Source organism: Acanthopagrus latus, chromosome 4 (assembly GCF_904848185.1).
Source record: "Acanthopagrus latus isolate v.2019 chromosome 4, fAcaLat1.1, whole genome shotgun sequence".
In the NCBI taxonomy this organism is placed as follows: domain Eukaryota; kingdom Metazoa; phylum Chordata; class Actinopteri; order Spariformes; family Sparidae; genus Acanthopagrus; species Acanthopagrus latus.
Window position 1 is genome coordinate 13,534,470 of NC_051042.1, and position 20,091 is coordinate 13,554,560.

Here is a 20,091-nt window from a genome sequence, read left to right on the forward strand (position 1 = left end):
CGAGATACATTCACTAATATACCCTTCATCATTACATATACAGAACTCCATCGTTAATGGCGTATACAGTTCTCCCACAGGGCTAATACTGATGGAAGGGCTATAATGGTAAAGAAAAATTACACCAAGGGTGGTTTCACAAATGAATTTCAGTCCAGATACAGGGGTGGTTCCACCTAAATGAGGTGGTCTGAGATGGATTCTGCTTGAATTGTTTTCCAGATCATGTGCACTCTGAGGGTGATCTGTATCACCACTGGAAATCCAAATCATTAGAGGCATTCTTGCATCGTTTGCTAGTACAATAGGGATAAAACACACACTCGTAAAATGTTCAAAGCAAAATGTTTTTTTTTTTTTTTAAGTGGAGGGAGAAGGGAGCTCATGTTTCACTTGTGCTCCCCTCCAGTTGCAATCATATGGATCTGCCTGGCTGAACATTTTTCTCCTTTTTTTTTCTATTCTCGCACATCACTCTGGGTGCCAATCTTGTTCAGCAGCAGATGTTAGAAGATGCACTTACAGGTGTAAGAATGTTAACTGTAAATCAGAACGACAGGAAGGAACTCATGCAGACCAGTGAGGTCAGATTGTGGCTGGACAATCAAACTCGCCTAGTGTGAAAATGGCTAAAGATTTCTAGCCCAGCAAAGAGCGCTTAAAGGTTGCAATGTTAAATACAATGTGCAATACACAAGACCATACACCATACACACTATTTATCAGGATTCATATGGAGAGTTTGTATGTGCTTTGATGGCAGTCAACCCCTGAAGAGCATAAATAACAGGAGATTGCTAATTTTGTATTATTAAAAAAAAAACATCAAACCCCAAAGCTATTTCATTTACAATCATAAACAAATCCTCTTTTGACAAGCTAAGAAACCAGTTAATGTGAGATATTTCTGCTTGATAAAAGACTGAAATTATTTCATCCATGATCAAGTTGTCACAATCATTCTTTGGGCTAAAGATCAATAGAAGAGTTGACTAATCTTTTCAGTACTTTAAAAAACAAGTACGGCAGATTTTACGGCTCCTTGATGAGCTTTTGAGATGCATGGTGACTAGGAGGAGTGTGTGTGGAAGCATGTAAGCAGTACTACCACCATGCTCGAGCACTTGAAGCATCCCGGGGCGACTGGATTCTGGATTCGGTGTGTTGGTGTGGTAGTTTCACTCAATGGTCCGTGTGCGAAGCTGCTGCGTTTTTATGCTCCAAGTATGCTGGTTGTACTAGTGACTAGTGTGATTATCAACTGCAAATGCTACAATTTCTAAAATCTTTCAAATGAACCCCCTCAGGCAAAGCTATTCTCCACCGACTCTCATGTTTATCTGGCCAGTAGTTGTAGAGGTTTCCTGGACTGAAGTGTTGGGCAGACCGCTCAGCCCACTGACATAAACATCCTCCAGCCTCTCATCTAGCAGGGCAAAAAAAAAAAGCTTTCATACAGGTACTGTAAATTTACATCAGTACTCCCAGCTTTGCCCTTGCTCCCGTCTTTGTCCGCTAAATAATTCCTTGGTTTATTTCATTCCTCCGGAGATCAGAGCCGGCTCTTATCCATGCAGGCCGGCACGCTGGGTTGCTGCCCAACACTCCAGAGTGACATCAGCCTCTTCTCTTCAAGGTCACCCACGGGGTGGCATACAGTATCAGGCAGATTCGAGCAAAGAAATTCAACCTGCTCTCCTCAGGATGATTTCAGTTGAGCAGTCTGTTTCCACTTCATCTGCTGCATTTGTGTGCGTATGTGTTAGTGTGTGCATTCTCCATCAGTGTGATGTCATGATGAATGGGCGGCCAACAAAGCGGGGGAGAGGGGGAGAGAGAGAAGGGGAGAGGAAAAGCGATCTCTCCTCTGCCTTTTTATCGCTCTATTTCATCATGGAAATCACCTCATTTACTCCAAGCACTTCTCCATTCATCTCTTATTGTCACTGGCAAAACCCATTTTCTATCTGCACCAGCGCCGTGTGTGTGTGTGTACGTGTGAGTAGGCCTCTGTGTGCGAGAGAGTCATAGGAACGGGGGAAAGCAGCTAGCTCGCTGCATTTGCACTTGAGCAGTTGCAATAATGAACTCGGCTTGCAGAAGTGTTAACAACAGCAAACAAACTCACAATGCGGGGATCTTTTGTTGTGATGTTCTTTTAACAGACTGATGGTTTAAAAAATAAGAAGTGACAAAATGTGGCAAAATGTATTTTCTTTTTTTTTTTTTTCATGTTTAGACCTTCTAGCACCGTGACTCTAGGAAAGGTGATGACGTTATGTTGGTTCAATCAAATTGGGCCGTGCTTACATAACTCAGCGATTATTGGATGGATTATGATGAAATTGTGGACATCCATGAATCCTTCTGACTTTATTAATCCCCTAACCTCTCCTTTTCTATCCCCATGTGGTTGACATTAGTGATTTCGAGTGTAATGTCTCGACAACCATTGGATGGATTACCATGACATTTGGTGTAGACATCCGTGTGCCTCTCAGAACAAACAACTTTGGTGAACCCTTCATTTCCCATCTAGCACCATTATCAGGCCAAAGGTCGTTTTTTGTTCACTACTTTTGTCTAGGTTTGCATGAGTTGTGCTGTTTTTGCAGCACTCATTAGCTAAATGCTAATTGTTAACTGTTAACTGTAAACATGTTAACTGATGGTAATATAGTAACGTAACACGGTGATGTATTATAACATTACCTGCTACACATCAGCATGTAAACATAGTTACTGCCATGTCTGTTCCAGTCAAGGAGCAAATCATACAGCGTGTGGTGCTGGAATACTAATCATTTGCCTTCCCATCAAGTCACTGCTCTTTCTCATAGTGATCATTCCGAATGTGTATAACTTGTATGACTGGAATCAGGACAATCAACATCACATAAGTGATTTCTCTTTAACTGGCTTATCAAACTGCAGTGTTTCCTCCATTCATTTGACTATTCTGTGCCAGCCCAGCTGCTGGACTTAAATGAAGGCAGGCAAAGGTCCACTTTGTAAGAAAGTTGATTTTTGACTCTCATTCACAGCTTGTCGAATATGGATGCTTTCGATTTGGCCAACTTGTCAAATACTGACACTTAAGGATGGTGGCCAGCCCGACCACCAATCCTGTTTCAACATTTGTAAGTGTGACACCACTGAGCTTGGGCTATTTTTCTTTTCTTGTCTTTATGCCTAAATCTAAACAGACCATAAGCACGGCTTTGTCACATCTTATGAGAAAATTGACATGGAAAGAAAAAAAACAAGAAGTTGCAATCTAAAAGTTGTGTGTTTCGAGAGTTTCATCATATCAGAAAAGGACATTGCCAACATTTATTCTGGTGATGGGGTTGCTGGGTAAATTAGCAAGACTTTAAACTAGCATTATTTCACTTTATGTTTTGGTGCAAGAACATGCTGTATCTAGGGTGTTCCCTATTGTGATGGGATTACAATAAAAGTATGCCATCCAGTGTGTAGTGTTCATACGCTCCATCTGACCAAAATAATATTCTGGTGAAAATGTATGTTATGTGGTCCTCAATAATTTCAAATCAATTTAAGGTCCCAGTTAGAGTGAAAAAGCATTTGAATGAATGCTGTGTGCAAATGTGAGTGTAAATATAGGGTGCACTGATGCCAAATCTGAACTTGGATGCTATACCTGCATTAGTTGCCATGGTTACAGCTGTGCTACGACAAATATGAATACTATATGACTGCAGTTCTGCTGTACTGTAGCCTCAGACTCTATCTACATAATGTTTCTACAAATGGAGTGTTGCAGGCAGAATATGTCATATCATCAGTGGTCTTATCCCAGAATAAACCTCAAGAGGATGGATTAAAGGGCTCATGTAAAGCTTGGTACATGCTGAATGCTGCTATATCTTGAATAACGTTTTCAAATGTGCATTATTGTACAAATTCATGTTATTTCAAGCTGCATTTATAAAGGGTTTTTTTTTTTTTTTTGGTTTAACTTATTCCTTCTTCGCACTGCCGCAGAGTTTGGGCTACATCTGCTGAGAATCTAATCAGTGCCTTGTTGTTTTCATTCCATGTCAAGATAGGGGTCCTTGGCTTGGGAGGCTGTGCAAGGTGGTTAATGACATGAATATGATTAATAATTCAGAATGAACCCTATGTGGGTCTAAACAGAGGCATACCAGTGTGCCGATGCCTTCAGTGAATAGCGGGAAAGCAGCAGCACGACTCGTGGAGTAATCCGACATGACAGCGTTCACCTCGGATGATAGAGAGTGGAAGAAAACTATCAAAATGCTTATAAATATCTTATAGAGCTACTGAGGAGTGGTGGAGCAGCGGGGAGGGAGGAGGACGGGTGAGGAGGCTGTCAGATGTGCTCCAGTTCAGGCTGCAGAGACAAAGATCATGCTGCTGGGATCATAGTGTGCGTTAATCAGTGTGTTTTGTGTCTGTGCTCTTGCATGTGTGCGTTTGCAGCGCTGCATATGTATGGTTATGATAGGTGATGATGACATTGCCAGATTTAAGGAATGAATAGGATTGCGAATCACCGAACGGCTGTCTGGAGCAGTGAGACCTGTAGACTAGAGGAAAATAAAGCAAAAGAAAATGTAAAAAAAAAAAAAAAAAAAGAGCTGTAACCGTTCCTAAAGCCCTCTACCTCCCGGCATGGGAAAATAACACTGTTATATGTCTTTTTCAGTGAGTAACGTGCTCTCCCACAAAGAAAGCCTCAGGTCAGATATTATGAGAATACACAGGACTGCTAAGATATGAACACTTCATCCTCGGGTGTTGTACAACAAAAAACCCGAAGTGAGGAAACCAATTTCAGCCTCTGGTGATGGGAGCTGGGAGGGATAAGGTAAGTAAGGGTAAAGCATCAGAGGATAAAACTCTTTAGAGACTTGTTGGCTTCTGTTTCCTTTTTCTTTTACTCAATCTCAGTGTGTACAGCGAAAGAGAACAAGTTTGTCAAGTCCAGTGCTAGAGACTTTTAAGAACTCTTTCCCTGTATTGTAGCTGCAGTCACCTGAGTTAGATCACCACCATGGGGCATATTCTATTCCTTCAAGAGCCACATGCTTCATATAGGTTTGCAAGCTGTGTAATTTTCCTGATTGTCCATAATGTACACATATTATCTACTGCTTTTATGCCCATCCTGGGATACTCAACGTTCAAGTTTATTTAGTCCCAAGGCAATCGGTCTTACAGCAAGGGACAGTACACATATAAGAACAAAGACAAACAGATCACTAAGGGGGAAAAGAGGTAACCTGACCTGGTGTGCAACCTTCGCAGTGTACAAGCCACTGTGACAATAGCATTATGGATACACACTGAGGGTGAAGTACATAGTGACCAGACATGTTGTTAAATGATCAACATCTCTGCTGTCAAACATAATCAGCATAAAATCAACGGCAAAAACAAGGGCAAGAGGGCTAAATCTGAAATTCAGAGTATGGTGGATGGCAAATACATTTAGCCATAATCAGTGTCTGTTAAATGTAAAGGTTCAGTTATAGTCATTTTAGAAAGAGAAAAACAAATTTGTTTATAGAGTGGAGTTTAAAGGATGAATTTAGGAGTCCGGAGAAAGGAGCTGCACTGTAGTCTGGTGTTACGGCAACAGATACTTCTGTATCTTTTGCCAGACGGCAGCAGGGTGAACAGACTGTGGCTCGGGCTGGCTGGGGGTGAGAGGTCAGACAGCATACTCTGCTGTCCTCCAAAACTCGTACTGTTCAATGCCTGGAAGAGGAATCCCTCGTTTGATACCCTTCCTGGAGATTCCTCCGCTTTCTTCCTTATTTGAGGGGATTTTCTGAATCACTTGTCTATGGATAGAGTTTATTTCATATGATTGTAGTGCTAGTTGATGAGGTTTGTCAGTCATCTGGGCCATGGTAACTCTAAGTGCTTTATCGTAGACAACTGGACGTGTTTCAGTTTCTTTAAGATGTTTTACCTCTCATCCAAGAGGTTTCTTCAGTTCTAACTAACTGGAGGGGAGTTTGCAGGCATTTATCCTCTGTGTGAGAGTGTCCTTATAGAGCCGTTAAGGACCCCTGTGAGCTCTGAAAAGGTGGCACATTTGCAGCAAGGTAAAGGCTGCAATGTGCCGCCTTGTCTATCTAAAAGGGAGGTGTGATATTCCTTCTTTTCCAAAAAGCTGCCGCTTGGCCACCACTAGGGTAGGCGTAGACATGTGACATGACGTGAAGCACGAAGTCCGACGTGAACAGGGAAGCAGGTCGACACATACACATACTCAGTGTCTGTTAAATGTGTTGCCGCTACAACAACAAGCGGGCAACCAGGACAGCTACAGAGACTGAGACACTAGCATCTCCTGGATCTCAGCGGCTTTCCAGTTGCTCATCTTGACGTCTGGGGATGAAGTGATGGACTGACTGCCGTGATCATCTGCTTGCTGGTTTTGAAACTCCCCGGCTGTGTATCGCACAACAGTGCACGTCATCGACACCTCCGCCCATCTCATGAAATTGCCAGCACAATGACGGCTCAGATTTACATAGCAATGGAGGTGGAAAAAAGTGTACCCTCCAAGGCAGCACATTGGCGGACCAAAATAGACCACCAATTTGTTGCCTTTTGTCTAAATCTGCGGACCTAGTCGCAAAAAAGACACCAAATTGGTAGCTTGCAGCCCAGTATAATAATGACAAGAGTCGTTAAGGCCACTTGTGGGTTGTTGACTTAACCGGCCTTCATGGGGGTTGCTAGGGCTAGGTGAGCCCAGGTGTGAATGCTTGTTGTTAAGCTTCCCCAGTAGCAGCCAACCTCTACATGGAAGAAGCCTCGATTACTTTCATTAACCCTGGGTCAAAATCAGAACAAGGGAAGTGGAAGCCTTCACAGAACATATAAATGCTGTGGACAATAACATCTTGGGAAGAAGTCATCAGAACCTTAAACTATCGGGCTGAGACTGTGCCTGGAAAGAAAGAGTGGAACTCAAAGGAACAGAAGCACATCAGGGGGGCACTTAAAACGTATGGCTTCCCAAACTGGACCTTTGTCAAAACCTCTCAAAGTTCCAGAGCAGACAGAGAGGAGATCGGTGCTTTGGTGATACCGTAGGTCGTTTATGATATATTGCCTTACATAACAACTTCCATAGTAAGATAAGTTACATTAGCATGGCTCGCTTGTCACATTTTCTGAGGTCCATGTCAATCAAGCTGTTGCCAGGTTTCTTGTAATTTCACATATGAAGGTGGCAACAACAATGCCATGTGAGTAAAAAGCAGTTACAGACAAATAATGTAATTCTACAGTATATATTCACTTTATCCACAGTATATTCCTCCTCCTTTTTGGTCCAATCAAGTCTCCACCACCCCCTGGGCTCGGCGTTTCAGCTAATGTTCCACTTTCTTCACCAGCTAGTTGCTACCTTTGCTGTTACTTTGCTGTGTGGTGCTATGCAGGTAGCACACTGTGAACTTATCAGTGTCTGTATGCTGAAAATAGCTGACTGCTGGTCTTTGAAACAGGAATGCTGTGAGTGAACTGAGATTTGACCTTACAGTAAATGCACCACAAACCAGTGAGCATCAGAATCTGTTGTGGGTTCATGAGGGACCCTTTTCATAATGCACATAGTCATTTAATTAGATGGTCATAGTAAAAAATACTGATTAGCAGAGCTTTAATCATATGAGTTGTCTTTTGAAGAGAAAGTTCAAATGAATATCAAAAGCATGTTTGTCCACAAGACAGCTCACAGCTCACAGTGGGCTTTCACCAGCCCTCAGGGACAAAATGAAAGCAAAAGGGCACGAATAAAGAGCATCCTGTCCAATCAAACCGCCGTCCCCTCCTCAGCACCAGTCCTGGTATTTCTCACGTCTTTTTCTGAAACAGGTTAGCCTACCGCATTTTGTGATTGTGTTTCGCACCTTAATGGAATGGTCTGTTGGACTCAGAGGATTAAACACCTCCCAAAGGAGCCGAGTGCTCCCTTCGCTTTAAATCTCTCCCCTGCCAGGCCTCGACCAACCAGACACATTATTGATCACAGGAGGTTCCCCCATCAGACCGCAGCCTAATTTAGACCAGCTTCATTGTTTCCAGATGAAACGCCCCGACAACAGCCTCCCGCTGAGTGAATTTAATGCATGCTGCTACCTTTAAGCCCATGACTCTCACTCCATTTCTCTCATCCACGTACGTGATCTCATCAATCTCTCCCAATCCCTCACTCTTAAAAGCTTTTCTTCATGTCTCACCAGTCACCACAGTAGCCTGCAAATGAGGTTTGGAGCTACCACACAGCTGATGCGTTTTACACCAAAAATGAAACCCCTTCTTCTGGAGACATAAATCAGTCTTTGTAAAAAAGTTGAGATGTCATAAACATAGTGTTAGAATCAGATCAGGTGAATATGCTCCATCCTGTCTTCTGAGGAAACACACACACAACAAACATTTGAAATCAGGTAATAACATCACATCCTGCCCAACACTAATCAAGTTTGGCTTCTTCTTCGGTATCAAAACAACATGTACATCTGTGGTTACAGTGCAAACAGGAACTGTACTAGAAACTAATCAACATGACCTCCCATGGTGCACATTAACCAAAATGGAGAAACCATAGTCTAAATAAATGTGGTTGAGGTTTAGAATGTAGCTAATACTTACACTTGTTTGCATCACTAAAAGCACATTGAGAAATACAGATCTAATTCTTGCAACATCCGGTTACGCATTCAAAATAAAATCACCAAATTACTTGGCTAGGCTGTGTCTAGAGTTACAAAACACAAACAATTTCAAGTTCTATAAAATTCTTTTCATGAAAACATGTGTTTCAGTGGAACACCAACGTCTCACCGACAGGCCTGTGCCAATACGGATATTAAGGAGTAACACATTCTGATATCGATATAGGCTGTTGTCCGATATATAAGCATTTTTTTTTTAAATGATGCCTCTTAAATGAGGCACATTTGTGCCAAAGATATCCAACAAAGTCAAGCTTTTACAGTTTAACATTAAACTTGATTAATAGACTGAAACAAGGCACTTAATTGATCATTTAATAATCATACATTTCACCAAACATCTTTTTCCACATAATAATTTCCCCAAAACAGTTTTCATATCTGTGCATACTGGACAACACCTGTGTAATTATGACACTTAATGACTTCACTTATCCTGAAAGTATCCCTGCGCTCAAGTATGGCTTTGTGTCGTTAAATACCAACGATTTTGAAATTCCTACTTTCTAAAGAATCTGCATAGGGCAACTGGAGTATGGGTAATGTTGGGGAAAGCTAATGTTGGGGAAAGCAAATAAACTATGGTTATGCTTGGACAGCTAAAAGACTGGGTTAAGGTTAGGGAAAAAGTGTGATTGCTGTTAAAAAGGCAAACATGTTGGGTTTCAGATGGGATGATAGGATGCAGAATCAAGTTTCCACCACCAAAGTCAGAGCCACCACACCTCCAACTGCCACTGACATCCACTTATACAGTACTTCCGGCCTGTATAAAGGGCAGAGCACATCTTGCATTTAAACTAAACCTCCGAACTGGACAAAAAATCATGAGGCGCTAAACCTATTCCAATATGGATGTAATTCTGCAGGATATTAAAGTGGCTATAACCCTAAGATGCCATAAACCTTTTAATACAGGGAATGAAAACCAAGAGAAAAACAGCCTAGAGTTTGAGGCACACCACAGAGAGTCTTACGTAAAAAAAAAAAAAAAAAAAAAAAAGAACTGCAGTCACCCATTGCATTGTAATAAGGGTAATATATCCCCATTATCAAATGTCCTCTTGGATTCTAAAGAGATAATTAGACTCAGACTCAGACTTAAAACACAGACTTTCAGCCCCAACAGCTCCTCATTAGGACCATCAATAAAAGTGTCACTCACATACTTATATGCAACCAATCTTTTATACAACTGTTTTATACACCAACCCCCCCCGAATCACCCGAATCCCAAGATGACTACACACGCAATTACTGGGTCATGAAACTGGCACCTGTCCCTCGTCGACCTCTCTGAGCGAGTCAGAGCACCAGAGCATGAGAGGATCAAAGAGGAAGTCGTTTCAAACACAACACATATTTCTCAAGCCTTCTGCTTGGGGAAAAAAAAAACCCAAAACCAAAAACAAAACAAAAAATAAATAAATAAATAAAAAAAAAAAAACATCACAACTTTCTTTCCTCTGTGTAATTTCATGTTGCCATTGTCTTCAAATCAGCGAGTGTGTCGACATCTCACATTCTCATTACAAGGCAATGAAAAAATAACACAGCAGAGGCAACACAGCAGCATGAACTCTTCCAGGGAACAACAGAGCAGAAATAAAACCAAAGGCAAAAAGCAAACAAGCACAGGCAAACCCAGCGATATGATGCATAAACAACAAGGCCAGACTACTGACAGTTCTATGTAAAAGTGACAACAAAAAAACAGCAAATTGAGGGAAATAATGAAAATCATGGGTGTCTTACAGAAATCCAAACATGCATATATGAGAGGGAACAAGGCTAAATGTATGCCATTCATGAGAAATAAAGGGCCATTTCACTGTGTCTGGTATGCCTTGGGCAATGTGAATTATACAAAGCAATGTGCCTCTCACATTACTCTGAATGTACATGCACGCCAATGTCTGCACTGGGTGATTGTGAGATGCTATAGCAACCGACAAATCCATTTAGCATTGTTGGATAATGAGGACCAAACGGAGCGATTACCTCTGCTGCTCTCCAGGACAGCAGCAGCAGCAGCAGCAGCAGCAGAAGAAGAAGAATGCTGTACAGCTGGTGGGACTGAATCTGAATCTGGCCTGTAGCTGCTTCCCTGTCATGTAGCCTTGAGAGGTCAAATCAGCTAAGAGTCAGAGGGGGCCCATCTGTTCCTTCAAACACTGAGGCTCGTTTATCAGATCTGCCACAAAAGAATTGCGGATTGAAGCACTGGCAGAGATGTGACAACATCTTCCACGTATACGACTCGTGATGAAGTAGCAGTGACTTGATTACAGACTGATTACAGATACAGCCCATGATTTATTTAACAGAGGCAGATGAGGTCACCCTTGATCAAATGTACGTTATATCTTTTGTCAGCTGTGCTGTGCCAAAAAGCAGATTTTTATGTTTCTAAAGAAACTGTGATGCCTCACAGTGCCTTGGTCCACTGCCAATCAACCTGCACCTCACACCACACGGAGTGTATCTCAGCATGGTGCTGGTGGTGCAGGCGAGCCATAGTAAGTAGATATTTTGCAAAAATTACCTGTTACCTCACAAGGTTTGAGGTTTGAGGCCGAATATAGCTCCTTGTTTCAGTCCCCACAAAACATCACTGTAGATGTCCTCAGGTCTTGGTGGTTTCTGCGCTACAAGCAGGGCTTGCCCTTAAATACTCATTCAGAGGTGTCCCATTCAGGAACTGCTCTTGAGAATGTTTTCTGTTCATCACAAATTCCTCAGATGACAACCAGAGGTCCACTCTAACCATTTCAGTCATTTTCATGGTGGAAACTGTCAGGATGAGATCATTGTCATATGTTCATTCATTAGATGGAAAACATCCCCATGCACACCCACACATCCACATCCACAACCACAAAAAAATAAATAAATACCCAAACAAGTTGGAGAAAATCTTACATCTACATCCAAGTCCAATAATTTCTAATGTATGATGCAAAATACATGGGAGAGACATATTTTATATGAACTAAATCAAATTAAAAGTCATTGAGTGATTTTGAATTTGTCAGCACGATTCAATGTGAGCAAATATTATCCCACTCATCACTACTATGATTTTTGTTGGTGTCGCTGTTTATTTTTGTTGTCGTAAAGCCATTATACGATCTAAGTCATACCAAGCTTTTATAAATGAGAGCCAATGCCAAACAAAACTTTTCTTTCTCAACTCCAACAATCTTTCCCTCATTACGGAATACACTGTACAAATGCGCTGAGAGGGTTCTTTACTCCGTCTTTTAGGGACCACTCACAGGGATAATATTGTTGTATGGATCCATTGCGAGGGTCATGAAGAAATACAACACCAGCTGTTACATAGCCACCTGTGTCTTTGGGAGATTTCTTACTGCTGGCTCAGTTTGCATTCACCATACTATTGAACTGCACTCAGTTCTCTTTACAGGACGCACTTTTTGCTGTAGATATATTTCGAGTCAGAGCTGGAGTGGCTTTGTTGTCATCTCACATCGAGTGGGCTGAAGGAGAAAGTCTTTCAGAGTTGAACTTTTACAAATGTGCTTGGTGGGAAGGCGTCCATTTTAAAGCTTGAATTGAATCTCCGTTTCAGCCTGAGGGTTTTCGTGCCGATGACGGGACTGATAAGAAAAGTGGCCAGGCTGAAGATTTAATGAGCTCCATGGCTGTGTGTGGTCAGAGGAGGCTGTTACCTTTTGGAAATGCCATCTTCCTCCATCGCTCTCTTTCACTGCAATATGACATTTTTACAAAATGTTCTATTCATGGCGAGTCAAAGGCTGCCTCGATCCTGAGAGGCAGAAGGAAGCTCAAGTCGCTTTCATGCTCATGAAAAAATACTGTCTAGTGGCAGTAATCAGGTTAAGGCTAGAAACTGGATGTCATGTTTACATTATGGTACTTTGCTTGGAATCCTCTGATAACCCTCTGCTGGCTAAATGTCACTGAGTCAATGTTTAATAATTTGTCAGAATGTGTGCTTTTTCTAATTGTTCATTTGATTAAAAAGTCACATTTAGTTTTCACAAAGTCAGTGTGTGATCAAACTCAGCAGGGGTTTTAAGATCATTGTGCGCAACCCTCTTGTTAGTGTGAGGCACACCACTATGTTATCGATCAGTTACAGTAAAAGGTCAGGAATTGTTTGCGGACATTTGATACGGTATGCCTGACAGGAGCGATACACAATTTATAAAGCTGCCTGAGAAGTCTTCAGGGCAAAAAGTCCCTTGAGGTATTTGGTAAGAAGTTTGTTCAGGACGAGGGATTGATTTTGTTTCACCTGAAATTGAACTGTGGTTCTCAACTGAATTATTTCATTTTGAAAGGTGGTTGCTCGTAAAATCCATCCACAATCATCTGATTTTGAACATGTAAATTCCAGAAATAAAATGCAATATTATGAGAATTGATCTCTCTTCTTTGCCAATTTCTTAAATCGTAAATCTGGTAAAAATGTGACTGTTAGACCACTTAAGGTCTTAAAAGGGTAATCCACTAATTTTACACATTAAAGTGCATTTACAGGTCTTTGGACACGCACAAAGTATTTTGTGGCAACAGTGAAAGTTGCATGAAATCTGATAACCTGCTTCCAGTGATGCCACTGAGTGCCTAAGCTGCATTGTGGGTAATGTAGGCACTAGGCTTTGAGAAGCAGTCCACTGGTCTAGCATTTTACTTCTTTAACACGGTATCACCTTTTTTATTTCACACATTTTCATTCTTTTTTAAACTACATTACCGAAAATGCTGAGAGACATCACTGGGGAAAATGTATCAGATTACATGCAGCTTCCTCTGGAACCACAAAAGGCTTTAGACTACTTGTTCTCACATAAGCAGTAGTACTCGCCCCCAAGACATGGGTATCTTTTAAATGGATGTCCAAAACAGAAATTCCGAATGAGCAAAATGTTGGCCACCATGGACAGATAACATTTAGCTCCTAGCCTCCCATAAAGGATTCAATACTTTTATCTGCCCTGCTGCACACCATTAGAGAAAATGATGGATTACATTGAAGATAAACTTGTTAATTTGTTCCACATAACCTTTAAGGGGCTAAAGTTTCACATGGCTGAGTAATCAGGTTTCTACAGAAGAAACAGAACATATTTTGATCAGTTTCATACACCGATGTAGGCATTAAATAAGGCAACCAAAACTACAAGTGTGAACACAACTTTTATCCTGGCAAAATCATGCCCATTTTTCTGTTCAGTCTGCATTCCCTAAATCATATTAGTGAAACTAGGTTTAATCAGTGCTCGGGAATCAATGATCCACTAAAAAGAAACAATGACAAAGGACATTAAAACACCTGTAAAAGATAAATGAATTAACTAACTTAACACAGATCTGGAGCAGAAGGTATCAGAGGAAGACGGAGGTGTGCCGCATGAGAGGAGCGTGTGAGCGGCGAGCACAGTGGGCTGAGAGTAGGAGGTGCAATGATTTCCGTGGTTGGGTGAAGAGCAAATGGAAAGAGACAGAGGGAGAAGAATAAAATAAATATGGAGGTGTAGATGAGGAGAAGGCGAGGCGGCAGTGGGAGCAGAAATCCTTGGGAGCCCAGAGAGCAGTAGATGCTGCAGACTTTGCTGCAGTGGTCTGAATCATTCATTTCTCTTTTAGTTTTTATGGCGATCTCAGTAAACATCAGCCCGGTGCTGTCAGGGGAGTTGTTTTCTCCAACAGCATGTGAATGCTGCTGAGAGATGATGGATGGTAAAGAACAACAGTCTTTGCCTGTTCTTATCTCTCAGCCTTTCTTTTAACCCTTAATCTCTCTCTCTCTCTCTCTCTCTCTCTCTCTCTCTCTCTCTCTCTCCCTCTCTCATACATGCACACACACACGCACACACACCTGATAACCGAGGGTCATGAAAGTTTAAGAGGCTTTGCATGAAGTGCTCAACACCGTCTCAAAACTCAGCCAAGGTTGACCGTTTCCTGTCAGGTATTTACACAGCAGTTGAAAAACAGCAGCACAAGACATCCAAATTGATGCAATATGCATTACATATCATATATATTTCATCTGAAGAAACAGTTATAAAAGCTGAACGCACGCCAAAGACTGTGCATGCTACTGTTCCAAACAGCGCAAGGGGCCTCTTCCTTCATCTCCTCTTTGGCTCCACTTCATTTGTTCTTTATCGAAACTGAATAGTATATATCTATATATCTATATATATATCTATATATATATCTATATATATCTATATATATATCTATATATATATATATATATATATATATATATATATAGATATATATATATACACACACGAGAGTTTCCTGAGCTTGTTCCCTTATCATCAGTCAAACACACACACACACACACACACACACACACACACACACACACACACACACACACACACACACACACACACACACACACACACACACACACACGCATACACACACACACTTGGTTCGACTCCCATAGTCTGCATGTCCAAGTGTCCTTGGGCAAGATACTGAACCCCAAACTACTCTTGATTTGCTGGCCAGCACTCACTGTCACTTTGGATGAAAGTGTCTGCTAAATGCTCTAAAATGTAAATGTAAACTTCTACCTTGGTTTCTGACAGTCGTAATTTGCATGAATTAAAAAGGGGACCATATCAGGTTAGTGTTCACAAGACAAAGATTACATTTGACTTTGAACAAATGAGCAGCTGGCTAATTTTTTATTTATTTTTTTTTTTTTTTATATGATAACCTCTGCATTTCCTCAACATAACAACAATTTAACAGTACTGTATGTCTATGTTATAGCCACAGCCTATCATTTCAACTGTATTTCTGACAAATCGTTTCATGTTTTAGTTTGAAGCTACTGTGTCGTTAAAGGCCTCATCTGCCCTCCGAGGGGTGAGAACCAGAGGGGCCTCAGTGACATTTTGTCCGAAAAAATGATTTATTTGAAAGACATTTGATGGGCTCTTTCCACTGCCAAAAGGGCACATGTGAATTCTAAACCAATCCAGAGTTATTAATCAAAAGCCAAAGGACCTCACACTGAACACTCTGAACTATATAGCTATAATATTACAGACTGAATTCAACAAAGTCAAAATATGGTCATGTTTTACTTTGGCTCTCTTGTAAAGTTGGTTAAATGTCACTGAAGCCCCTCTGGTTCTCAACCCTTGCACGGGCAAGAGCCAAACCAGTCCGAGGTGCAAATAAGAGCATTCATCCAAAATTGTTAAGAGACGTAGTTGACATCTCTTCTAACGTTTTACCTTTGACTGTTTATCAAAGAACCATGAAGTTTCTGACACAAGTGTTCTACCAGTGGTGCGTCCACCCAAGTCTTAGAGGTCAGTCACCAAACACTGGTTAGAAAAGTGGGACTTGAACATCTTGGGCCCTCCAGCTACTGTATTAAACATGAACAGTGATTACATGCGTAGCTCAGACAAGCAACACTCCCGACGACTCCCACAGTGTCATCGCCTTCATAAACCCTTCCCACTTGCAGGCACACGTGCACACACACACATACACATAATCACACACCAGCCTGTCAGCTGGCCCAGATGAGAAGAGGCATCCATAACATGCATCATTCAGAGGCCTGCCTGGTGCTACAACAACCACTTAGATGACTTGCTGTGCAGCAGGGAGCATTGTTGTACCCCTTGATCCGATTATTGAGTGCAATGATGTTAAAACATTTACACATTGGCAGCCAAAGGCTCACTGTAGGGCCCCTATGATTTGTATTCACTTCTTTTCCCCCTGCTGGAGACTGGCAGGAGGCTTTATCGTACATTTGGGTTTCAATCACTGCAACCAGTCCTCGTTCTATGAGAGGTTACATCAATCAGCACATTAAATAGCCATCGAAATAATACCATTATTGTGAGGATTGAGATTCACCCCATAACTCAGCTTTACCCCCAATAGTGGCACTAAATTGCTGTTCACAAAGCTTGTTACTTTGAGGTCCACCACTATAATATCAGTTAGTTTGGGTAAAGAATTGTCTGCCAACATCTTATATGGTGGGTCTGTCAACAGTGATACTCGATTTATTCATAAAGCTGTCTGAGAATTGTTCAGGAAAAATAAGCCTCTGAGGAATCTGTAAAGGAGCTGGTTTGTTGAGGACGAGGAACTGTGGGTCTAAATTAAATTATCTTATTTTGAAAAGTGGCCACATTCACTCTCCGATTCAACTATTGCAAGCATGCATGCGAAAATACGGGAAATCTTTTTTGAAGATTTTTTTATTCCAAGTTCCAGACAGCACTCTACATGGACTCAAATGGATTTCCAAAATGGACTGAAATCTTTCGGTAAATTGTTGCCCACCATGGACCACAAATATTGGCACTGAATCATTATTTCCCTCTAATGACCACACAGAGTTGCACATTTTTGTGATTAACAGTTGTATAAAGATCAACCAAGAGCTCCAACCAAACAATAACGTGTAAGACCGGATGGAGAACTTATTCTAATCACTATCTGAATGTATCTCCAAGAGAGTGTTATTTTGGATTTTGGTTAATTTCTGAAAAAATCATGCTTATTACCTCAAGATGTTTGCATAGGGAAGCGTGAATTATTGGACGTTATTACACGGCTCTTCTTAATGCTGTAGAACGCTGCATTCACTTGAATGGGCCTTCCCAGCATCCGGTGGTCAATCATTTTCATGCAATTGACCTTTGCTAAGCATATTTGACCGCTGTCAAGGAAAGTGGCCTTTTTGCCTCTGATTCACATATTTCATAGTGGTCACTTTGTGCTCTAGAATCTTTGCTCTGCAAATAGTCAGCTGATCTGTAGCCTACTTCATATCGTAAAAAAACGTACTCCTAGGCCACTAGTGTGGATGAGTTTCACATTAACTTTTCGACTATCGATTTCGACTATTGGCAGAACGCAGCAAAGCGGGAGAATCGTAAAGACACAAAGTTTTGGATGACAGAGATGTTATTAAAATAAAAGAGGATCGACACAAACTGAACACCAAAAAGAGCAAAGTATGAGCCATGTCAGCTTTAAAAGACTGGTTAGAGGACTTGAATTTCAGCAGAAGATTGATCAGCTGTGTTCTAAAAAATGCTCTGTTCAACGTCTTTGTCGTCGGTTTGGCAAACTATATTTCTCCGCTGAAAAACACTGGCAACAAATACAGTGGAAAAAGACACACTGTGTTAAGTTTTTTTTTTTTTTTTTTTTTTTTTTTTTCCGTGTTATATGGCAAGTAGCCATATAATAAGCAGGATACTAAGTCCCTTCAGGACTAACAATCTGGTTCGTCCTGTCAGGACTTATTTTCCCGATAATGACTGCCGTTCTATACATTATCCCTAAAATAATCATGTCAAGCCAAAATTTATTTTGATTCAGCAGTTTTCACGCTTTAAAATGTAAATTGAGCTGCTGGTTCAAGTAAGCTCATGTCATTGGTGTTCGTACCTGCACTGCACTCTCCGTAAACCCTGAGCACAACAGAATTTCCGGCAATTCGGAAAATAAATAAATGATATGGCATACCTGCAGTATCTTGGGGCACGGTGCGATGAAAAACAAATTCACAAAAGGCTGAAATGTGAGTAAACTGGGACCTTTAAACTTTTCAGAATTTGAAATCACAGCTATGACAGGTTGAATAATTCATGACCGGTTCATGACTCTGGCTGTAAACAAAAAGACTGAGTTGCTTTTGCAAAGTGTTTATTGCCGCCACATTTTGTTGTGCTGTGAAATAATGATGTTGAGGGAATATTTACCTTATCCCAAATTAAATAATAAATGATAACCTGTAATAAAAACAACCTGTACCATAAAGTCTCACATGAGCTGAGCTTTAAATCTGTTTCTACAGCAATAATCCCATCAGGGGCTGTTTTAGTAGTGTTTATAGTGAGGTTTGTGGGTATGTTTTTTCTCGCTTTCCTGCGAAAGATTCCATTTTACTTCACAACTAGGGTTGACATTTGAACATTTTCTTTCTTCTTTTCAGTAAGCTGACCCTTTACCTGCTTTAAACATGTTGTCGCAAAAGGACTGACTACCTTTACTGAAGCTCTTTGAAGGTGTTCACATGATGAATAAGAAACATAATTTGGCTTATCCCCTCAGCTCATGCACATGTTGTCAAGAACCGCGGTCATAAAAGTGAGTGGGAGCTCATTCAGCCTCCTAACTGAAGCTCACACCGCTGTCTCGGATTTCTTAATGGGAAAGGGGATACAAGGTCACACAGTAGCCGTCTGGTCCGAAACACTCTTACTGAGTAACACAGATGATTATGAGATCGCTGCACTTTCAAACACACATGAGTGTAAGAAGTCATGCCCACACAGCTGACAAACACTTGCCTAAGACAATAGAGAGCGTTTTGAACTCACGCATCAAAGATTCATCCACCATGCACTGCCCTGGATGTGATCATGAAAAACAACTGCTCATGGAGGAAAGAAAATAAAGACAAATGATGACTGCATCACACAGGGTTTAAACAACAACAACAATCACTTACAGCTGCAATTATGTTTCAGCTGAAAACGTAGTCAGAGGTTTATTTATTACATAGAAGTTTATTTGGGAGTTTATTTATGTATATAGTTTATTCTTTCCTATTTCTACCTCTGTTACTTATTTTTTCTCTGTTGTTATCGTTTTTGAAATTACTACTATCCTTCTGTTGCTGTAGCAAAAAAATGTTATTGATGCAATAATACCATTCTTAAACTGGTGTTGGCTAACTTCAGATGTTGTATCCAACTGGATCATGGAATCAGTCTTTAGACAGGGGCCAGATAATGATCGATTATATGACCGTCACCTCAATACAGACTTTCACAGGCAAGGTTTTACCGCCGCTGTCCCACCACTGCTTATTATCCTTCATTTAGGGTAGGGGTAAAATGGGTAAAAAAAACTTCCCTCTGTTATTTGAATGGCAGGGGTTTAACAAACAATGTCAAAAGAAAATCTTTTTTCTCAGATTATTTCGCAAAGGGAAGAAATCCCAGGAAACTCAGTCATGCATATTCAGGCCATGCATACTCTTTCGGAAACATGACGAGGGAGAGTTCAGGGTATTCAGTCCTGGGACCAACCCTGGTAAAATGTTTGAAGGAAACAGTGTTATTTATAATGCTAACATTAATGGTCATGGGGAAGCACTGAAGAACATGGACACTGTTTATTGCTGTTAGCCCGTATGGATAGTAAGTGTAATTCTACCATTGTTGTCTAGAGATAAGAACTTGGTTAAAGTGCAAACTTTCAGGGTGGAATTGTTAAATATTGAAAGGATCAACCAACTCACAGCTGCAGTCTCTGGCCTTTTCGGCAA

The 20,091-nt window shown here is 41.0% G+C and overlaps 1 protein-coding gene across 1 annotated transcript in view; it reads right to left on the minus strand.

Annotated features, from left to right (window-relative positions):
* The window catches only part of LOC119018331 (protein kinase C-binding protein NELL1-like), a 257,120-nt gene that overhangs the window by 103,435 nt on the left and 133,594 nt on the right, over window positions 1-20,091 (minus strand). The window lies entirely within an intron of this gene.